The 9,180-nt window shown below is 43.3% G+C and overlaps 1 pseudogene; it reads right to left on the bottom strand.

The window, feature by feature from the left end:
• Positions 1-2,416: 2,416 nt before the first annotated feature.
• On the bottom strand, positions 2,417-2,547 carry LOC118759399 (U2 spliceosomal RNA; annotated as a pseudogene).
• Positions 2,548-9,180: the final 6,633 nt, after the last annotated feature.

Below are 9,180 nucleotides of genomic sequence, written 5' to 3'. Positions count from 1 at the left end.
TTCCAATCCAGCTCCCTGCTTATGGGCTGGAAAGGCAGCAGAGGATGCCCAAAGCCTTGGGACTCTGTACCCAGTTGGGAGATCTGAAAGAAGCTCCTGGTTCCTGGCTTTGGATTGGCTCAGCTTTGGCCATTGTGGTTATACAGGGAGTGAATGAGTGGATGAAAAATCTTTCTCTTTGTCTCTCCTTCTCTCTGTAATTCTGACTTTCCAATAAAAATGAGTAAATCTTTAAACAACAATAGAAGTGAATAGTCACTGTTAAGAATGTACAGTTACTATGTATCACAGTATAAAAGTTTCTCCAAAATTAAAAATGTAGCTACCATATAATCCAGAAATTCCACTCAGGCATACTGAAAGATATTCAGAAGGATTAGAAACCGGGTCTAGGGGCCAGTTTTGCTGTGTGCTAAGCTACCGCCTGCAGCATTGGCATCGCTTATGAGTGCTTGTTCCAGTCCCAGCTGATCCACTTCTGATCCAGCTCCTTCCTGAAGTTCCTGGGAAAGCAGTAGGTGATGCAAGTACCAGGACTCTTACCACCCACATAGGAGACCCAGGTGGAATTCTAAGCTCCTGGCTTCAGTTTGACCCAGCCATGGCTGTTGTGACCATTTGGGTCGTGAACCAGTAAATGAAAAATCTCTCTCTCCTTCTGTCTTTCTCCCTCTTTTGTAAACTCTGATTTTTAAATGAATAAGTATAATTAGGATCATGGCTGGCACGTGGAATAGTGGATAAAGCTACCATCTGTGGCACTGTCATCTCATTCAAGTAACAGTTCAAGTCCCAGCTGCTGCTCTTCTGATCCAGCTCCCTGCTAATGGCCTAGGAATGCAGCAGAAGATGGCCCAAAGACTTCGGCCCCTGCACCCACATTGAAGACCTGGAAGAAACTCCTGACTCCTGGTTTCAGACTGGCCCAGCTTCGGTCATTGCAGCCATTTGGAGAGTTAACCAACAGAGGTAAGATCTCTCTATCTCTCTTCCTCTCTCTCCTTGCAACTCTGCCTTTCAAATAAAACAAGTAAATCTTTTTCAAAAAATCAGTATTTTGAGGAGATATTTACATACCCATATTCATTGCAACATACTTATGGTAGTTAAGATGTGAAATACCCAAATAGCTACCAAGATTGAAGGAAATTATGGATCATTAGTCAGCCTTAAAGAATAATATGGAATATGAATGTAACTTACTGGATGTTACTCAGCCTTAATAAAGAAGGAAATCCTATTATATATTAAAAGGTAGATTAACAAAAAAAGGTGGATTAACATAATGTCTTGGAGACATTATGCTAAGTGAGATAAGCCACTCAAACTAAAAGACAAATACTACGTGATTGTGTTTCTACTCACATGGCGGTATCCAAAGTAATCAAATTCATAGAAATAGAAAGTAGAATGAGGATTACCAGGGAATGGGGGAGTGAAAATCAGGAAGTTGTTTAATAGATATGGCGTTTCAGCCATGGAAGATGAGATCTGTTTTACAACAGTGTGCACGATACTGTCCTGCACACTTCAAATTATTAAAAGGGTCATTTCTATTATGTGGCCTCTTTTTTTGTCAGGCCAAAAAATTCTTGTGAATACACAGGAAAGATTATGTTGATAAAGCAACAAGAGCCACGCTTTCTCGGAACAAGTGAATCAGTACTTGTCAAGAAAAATGGAAAAGCAAAACACATCTCGATTTTGACAAGACATTTGGTCACCCACTTCCCCTGCCATTTGTGTGGACTAGATGAACAAATGTTGACTGGATGTTAAAGGGATTATGCAAAAGAACATTTGGTTGAGGTTTACATTCATTCCTATTCAAAGGTTTCCTGTTGCCAAGTTTCTCTCAGAAATATTTTTCAAGTACTTCATTTCTCCACTTAGTTTTTCCTGCCCCTGTCTTTTTCCCAGCTCTCAGTGACTCTCATTCGGACCACCGCATTTGATGGGTTCTCACCAGACTTTTCTCAATCCTTCCAACATTTTCATATTCCGGCCCCTTTTTATACTTACTACCAGGTGAATATTCCAGTGAACAAGGTTTTCTTCTGATCAAAAACTTTTACTGCCTCCTTGTTGCCTGTAAAATGTCTCCGCTGCCTATAAAATGCCAAAGTGTTCATTATAAACTCCTTAATCCTCGTGCCCCTAGTCTGGCCCCAACTTGCTATTACAACTTTACAGCCTTTTTTTTTTTCTTTTTCTGTATGTGTTTAACACTCAGGTCAGAGTGGATGATCTGGTGTTTGCCTCATCGTGCTTGAATTGGCTGAGACTGAATGGATTCTGAGATCTTCTTTAAGTCTTGCCTTTTGCACACATTCTGGAATTGAGAGTTTTCTAAATATTAACTACATTTCTAGGGACAGCACAGATATTATATTATTTGAAATCTTATAAGTTTGGTGGGAGGTACATAAATGTACATGCTCTAGCAGTAGCCAGTTAGCATCTTAGGGGCACAAGTTACATTTGATTCACTTTTGTGGTCCTCACAATGTACTACACTTGATCTTAGCCAAAAGGCCGAGAAGCGATGTGGGCCTCATAATGTAAATAGTGCTTTGGGGCCCGGCGGTGTGGCCTAGCGGCTAAAGTCCTCACCCTGAACACGCCGGGATCCCATATGGGCACCGGTTCCAATCCCGGCAGCTCCACTTCCCATCCAGCTCCCTGCTTGTGGCCTGGGAAAGCAGTTGAGGACGGCCCAATGCATTGGGACACTGCAACCGCGTGGGAGACCTGGAGGAGGTTCCTGGTTCCTGGCTTTGGATCGGCGCAGCACCAGCCGTTGCACTCACTTGGGGAGTGAATCATCAGATGGAAGATCTTCCTCTCTGTCTCTCCTCCTCTCTGTATATCCGCCTTTCCAATAAAAATAAATAAATCTTTAAAAAAAATAGTGCTTTGTAGTTAAGAGGAACTGAAGAGATACTTTTTGAGTGAAGGAATATGAATAACTCTCAAAAAAACAATCCCAATTAGGTAGATGGAGAGTGATAGGGAGAAGTGTCTCTTCGGGATCTCTGTTCTTGGGGTTGTCCTTGTCCAGTTAGCATTGTTTCATTATGGGATTAAGGACATGTTTTCTCTGAGTTTTACATTTCACACAATGTCTAACTAATACGTTGCGTGATAGAATGAAAACTTTTTCCAGCCTGTTAGTTTTCTGGGGAGGTGGAAACTAAGAAGACAGATCCTGAGGGACTAAACTGAAGATTCATTATTAGTACAGCAATTTCCAATACAGAGGGAAAGAGGTAGGAACCAGTAGCCAGAAGTGATGCAGCAGGCCCCAGAACTGAGGGGGTTATCAGAGGACAGGCAAGCTCAGGAGAGGGAGGGCTTGCAGTAGAAAGCAGCATAGAATATTACAATCTAACACCAAGAGGACTGGGAATCCCCTTAAGCGTGCATCAGCAATGGAAAGAATCTTAGACGAAGACTGGCCACATCATGCACTGAATGAAGCTTAAAGAGTTTTCAGGGCACTGATAGATGTTGGAGACACAGTTATATGGACCATACGGCACAGGTTAAGATAAGGTTTTGGATGCCCACATCCTCCGTGAGAGTGCCTGATTCAAGTCCTGGCTTCTCAGCTTTTTGTTTTTGGTTAAGATTTATTTATTTATTTTTATTGGAAAGTCATATCAGATTTGCAAAGAGGAGAGACAAAGATCTTCCATTCCCTGGTTCATTCCCCAATGACCACAATGGCTGAAGCTGCTCCAAGCTGAAGTCAGGAGTTTCCTCTGGGTCTTCCATGCGGGTGCATGATCTCAAGGCTTTGGGCCATCCTCTGCTGATTTCCTGGACCACAAGTAGGGATCTGGAAGGGAAGTGGAGCAGCTGAGATACAAACTGTTGCCCATATGGATTCCTGCTGCTTGAGGGGAGGATTAGCCAATTGAGCCATCATGCCAGCCCTCCCCACCCCTGATCCAGCTTCTCCGCTTCTTACCTAGCTTCCTGTTCATAAAACATTTAGGGAGGCACAAGATGATGCCTCAAGTATTTGGGTCCTTGCTAATCATGTAGGAGACCTGGACTGAGTTCCTTGCTCTAAACTTGAGCCTGGTCCAGCCCTGAAAATTGCTGGCACATAGGCAAAGAACTAGCAGATAAAAGGCCACTCTTTCACTCTTTCTCTCTCCCTCTCCCCCATACTCCTTTTCTTAAATAAAGCAAGTTCTAAAAAAGCTTGAAGACAATTATAGGGATACTGGATGTTGTTATAGAGCTGGCAATATTCAGTGTAATAGGAGAACAGTTTAAATAGAAAACTGCACTGATATGGTGGGATGAGGTGGGAAGGGAGGGAGCATGCTACCAAGAAGTGTGAAGTGTCTCAGGTTTATAATGCCTTAACACCTCTATGCAGCACTGAAAGAAAGTGCCCTGCACACGGTTAGCCAGGAATCCCCAAAGTTTCAGGGGGAGAGGAACAAAATAACCTTTGTCCAGCTTTTCCCCTTTGTCCAGGTTGGTATGTGTGGGGTGGGTGATGTGGGGCTAGGGGAAGGAAGGCAAGGCCATGAAACCCCTCAACAGTGTTTACCTCACTCCAGATACACCAGACCAGCTTCTCAGTCCCAGAGGTTCAAGAATGCTGGGTTCTCTGTACTCCCCACCATGGGAAGTGTTGATGCACATAAGGAAAGAAAATTGGCATCAAAAGTTCATTTTGGTGCAAAATTCTTAAGTCCTTCACATAGTTTTTTCATAGCCTGCATTCTTCACAAATTTTTCAAAGTTATAGCATACAAATAGCTTATGTTCCATTATTTTTATTAGCATTTTTAATGAGAATACTGATTGACCTCAAAGGTTACTTACTAACTGTTCTAGATATATTTAAAAATACTGTCTCTAGGGGCCCAGCACCGTAGCCTAGTGGCCAAAGTCCTCACCTTGCATACACTGGAATCATATATGGGTGCCAGTTTGTGTCCTGCCCGTCCCACCACTTCCCTTCCAGCTCCCTGCCTGTGGCCTAGGAGAGCAGTTGAGCATGGCCCAAAGCCTTGGGACCCTTACCTGCATGGGAGACTTGGAAGAAGCTCCTGGTTCCTGGTTTCGGATGGGCTAAGTTCAGTCATTGTGGCCACTTGGGGAGTAAATCAACAGACAGAAAATCTTCTCTGTCTCTCCTTTCTGTAAATCTGGCTTTCCAACATAAATAAATAAATCTTCAAAAAAAAAATACTGTCTCTAATAAATAAATCATATTTTCAACAAAGCAATTAAAAAAAATGTCCTGGATACTTCCTTCAGTCCAAAACCCTCGTTCTGGTGACCTGTCTGTTCCTTCAGTGTCTTCACAGTGACCCCTTCCTGGCCTTCCTAAGTTCAGGGAATCTTTTCTGAGTTGTTTTGGAAGTTGTTCTGCTTTTTCTGCCTTTGATCAAGGCCAGGAGGGAGGAGCTTCCTCTCGCATCTCTGTCCGAGAATCTCGCTGAACTCAGGACTGGTATGTACTTTTGAAGGCTGTGCTGTTTTCTACTACGGTAGAGGGAGGATGAGGAGGACAGGGACAAGGGACCGGGAGCGCGATTTCACCGGTCTCCACTCCTCCCCGCAGGGCACTCCGTCTCTTCACACTGCTTAATTCTTTTCCATTGCTTTGGTTGTTTGTGATCTACTAGTATTCTCTCTTCCGCAAGAGGATTTCATGTGGTTTGTGGAAAGCACAAGCATGTCTGACCCAGAGTAGATCTTTAATAGTTATTAAACAAATTAGTGTATTTTGTAGAAATAATCCTTTCATTCCATTTGCTACTTAACTCCTCAAGTAACTACAACAGCCAGTGCTGGGATAGGTCAAAGCCAGGAGCCTGGAGCTCCCGCTGGTCTCCCACATGGGTGCAGGGGCCCAAGAAGTTGGGTCATCTTCTGCTGCTTTCCCAGGCCCTTTAGCAGGGAGCTGGATCAGAAGTCTAACAGTTAACCCATGTGTGATACTACTATCACAAGTGGCGACTTTACCTGCTATGCCATAATGTTGGCCTCAACTTACTCCAATTTTAAATCTCTACATGAGAAAAAATTTCTGAAACAATGTTTTTTATAAGATAAAATAAATGCCATAATACCTTCTATTTATATAGTGTTTACAGTTTAACAAATGATTTCACAAATTTGATCTCATACAATTTCTTTCTAGTTATTCTGTAGTATTTTGCATTTATTTATTTTGGAGACAGTGACAAAGATATCAGCATTTGCTAGTTTTTCCCCAAGTGCCAGAAAAGGTTGGATTTGGGTCAGGATAAAGCAAGGAACCAGGATTTACAGAGGGAAGGAGAGATAGGAAAAAAAATCTTCCATTACAGGAAGACAGGAGCCAGTGGCTTCTTCTGGGTCACAGATACAGGGTCCCAAAGCTTTGGGTCATCCTTGATTGCTTTGGAAAGTGGAGCAGCCGGGATTAGAACCTGTGTCCATATAGGTTCCTGGCACATGCAAGGTCAGGATTTTAGCCACTAGGCTATTGTGCCACACCTGAGACATACATAGCATACATAGATACTTAGCAATTTATGAAAATGACGTATAGGGTTGGTGCTGTGGCATAGTAGGTTAAGTTACCACCTGTGGCTGCTCTATTTCTGATCCAGTTCCCTCTAAATGTTTCTGGGAAAGCAGCAAAAGATGGTCCAAGTTCCTGACTGCTGCACTCAAGTGGGAGAATCAGAAGAAGCTTCTGGCTTCAGCATGACCCAGCCCTGGACATTGTGGCCAATAAGGGAATAATCAGCGGATGGAATATTACTCTGTCTCTCCCTGTCTCCATGTGTATGTGTGTAACTGCCTTTCAAATAAACAAATCTAAAAAAGAAACGAGTTTATCAATTTCTCTTTATGTGTGCTGTTTTGCCAAGCTATTATTACTTATGATACACAATGATAACTGCTACAGAATTCTGTTATCTAGTCGTGGGGATTTAGCCTAGTGGTTAAGTCATTGGTTAAAATGCTGTTGTACCAGATCAGCATACCTGGATCCCATTCCTGGTCCAGCTCCTGATTCCAGCTCCCACCAATGCAAACTCTAGGAGGTGGCAGTGATGGATCAAGTTAATCAGGTTCCTGCCACCTATGTGGCCCATCTGAAATTGTGTCCCTGTCTCCTGGTTCTGGCCCCAGTCCAGCCAGGTAAATCAGCACAACTGGGAGGGGAATTGGCAGGTGGGAGCTGCTCATATGTCTCTCTGATTCTCTTCCTGTGCAATAACTAAGATTTTCAATAAATTACGAGGTTTAGCATAATAAAAACTCTTCATGCTTGCGTTTTATCTGGTGTAAATATTCATTATTAGTGAATGAAGATTCACATGTCCTACAGTGCTGGGGTCCATGCAGTGGATATGGGGGACATGAAGGTGTGAAGAGAACTGTTCCATTGCAGGCAGGGCCACAAGGAATTTCCTGCTGCATGGCAGGCCCAGGCAGATGTCTCTGCAACCACCTGAAGGCAGTCCCAGCTCCCTTTGCGTGGACACCAGATCACCCTGCTGAGAATTCTGTAATCTATTCAGGCATGGTTTTTACTATCAACGCGAGCTTGGAAGTTGATGTTGCTGATAAGTTTTGTAAAGGACCTTTCACAATTCATGCTGCCTCTGTCTCTGCTGCCCCCGCTGGCCTTAGGCTAAAAAGGGGATCTATGTTTAGGGTTTCTTTCATTCTTTCCTTGATTCAAGATTAAGTTGTAGAATGAGGATTGTGGTAGGAATGTGTTGCTGATTGATATGCACTGTCTATTGAGAACTTCTATTGAGAACTTTAAGGTGAAACAAAGGGCAGAATTATCCTTGGTAACACCCACTTGATCATGATGTAAAAAGTCTGTGCCAGCCTTTGTGACTGCTCTGTATAAATACAGGAGACAGTTTTCCTGAATTGTCCATTCTGATCATGAAATTGTAGTGGTCCCTTTCTTTCCTCTCTATGCCTACTCCATGCACCCTTCTCGAGCTCCAAACTAGAGCTGGACTCCGGCACTACAGAGTGCTAGAGAATTTAGGATCATACAGGAAGTTTGGATGGGCCAGTTTGGTCTAGACAGAGTCTGAGGAGGAGGTCCCAGGACCTCTCACAGATGCCAGAATCCACAGATGCCCAAGTCCCTTATACAAAATGTATAAAATGCACAACACTTGCATGTAAGCTATACCCATCTTCCCTATAGTTTAATTTCTAAATTACTTATTATATCTAAGATCATATAAATGCCTCATAAATTACTTAAAGAGTAATAAGAAAAAAAAGTTTGCAGATGTCCAGTAGAGATGCAATTCTTAAAAACATTTTTTAAAAAGCATCCTCGATTTGCAGTTAGTTAAATCCACAGATGGGGAACCCGCAGACACGGAGGACAGACAGTGCGTCACTTCAGCCCATTTCAATTGGCCAGAACTCAACTAGATGGTTAAGTCTCACTGCTTGGGGGCTGGAAAATGCAGTCTAGACGGGTTCCAGAAGGAAAGGAAATGAATTTCAGTGAATATGCAGTTCCTGCCATAGTTACGTGCAGAAAGCCAGTAAGTGCTCTTGGCAGCTGTTGGGCAGTGGGAAGTCAACAGATTTCCTGAACCAGGCAGAGAAAAAAAACTCTGATGCCTGTGGTCCAGGCAACAGAGGCAGAAGAGCTTCTTGGAGAAGTGTGCTAACCAGCTGAGGAGCAGCTAATGCTCCTCCACCTTCCCGAACCTGACCTGTCTTGCCAAGAAAATCTCTTAAGGTGATAAGGATTAAGTGAGATAAGCAGGATAAGATCAAGTCCCTGGAACCTACAATCAACCAGCATTAGCTCTTTTTTTTTTAAATAAAAAATTTTTTTATTTAACATTGGAAAGTCAGATTTGCAGAGAGAAAGAGAAATACAGAGAAAGATCTTCCATCCACTGGCTCACACTCCAATTGGCCACAACAACTGGAGCTGAGCTTATCTGAAGCCAGAAGCCAGGAGCCAGGAGCCTCTTCCAGGTCTCCCACGTGTGTGCAGGGTCCCAAGGCTTTGGGCCGTCCTCAATTGCTTTCTCAGGCCACAAGCAGGGAGCTGGATGGGAAGTGGAGCAATGGGGACACAAACTGGTGCTATATGGGATCCCAGCGCTTGTAAAGTAAGGACTTAGCCATTGAGTCATCGTGCCAGGTCCGATGTAT

Source organism: Ochotona princeps, chromosome 6, assembly GCF_030435755.1.
Source record: "Ochotona princeps isolate mOchPri1 chromosome 6, mOchPri1.hap1, whole genome shotgun sequence".
Taxonomy (NCBI): domain Eukaryota; kingdom Metazoa; phylum Chordata; class Mammalia; order Lagomorpha; family Ochotonidae; genus Ochotona; species Ochotona princeps.
The sequence above is the reverse complement of the archived record's forward strand: the minus strand, read 5'-3'. Positions and strand labels throughout refer to the sequence as shown.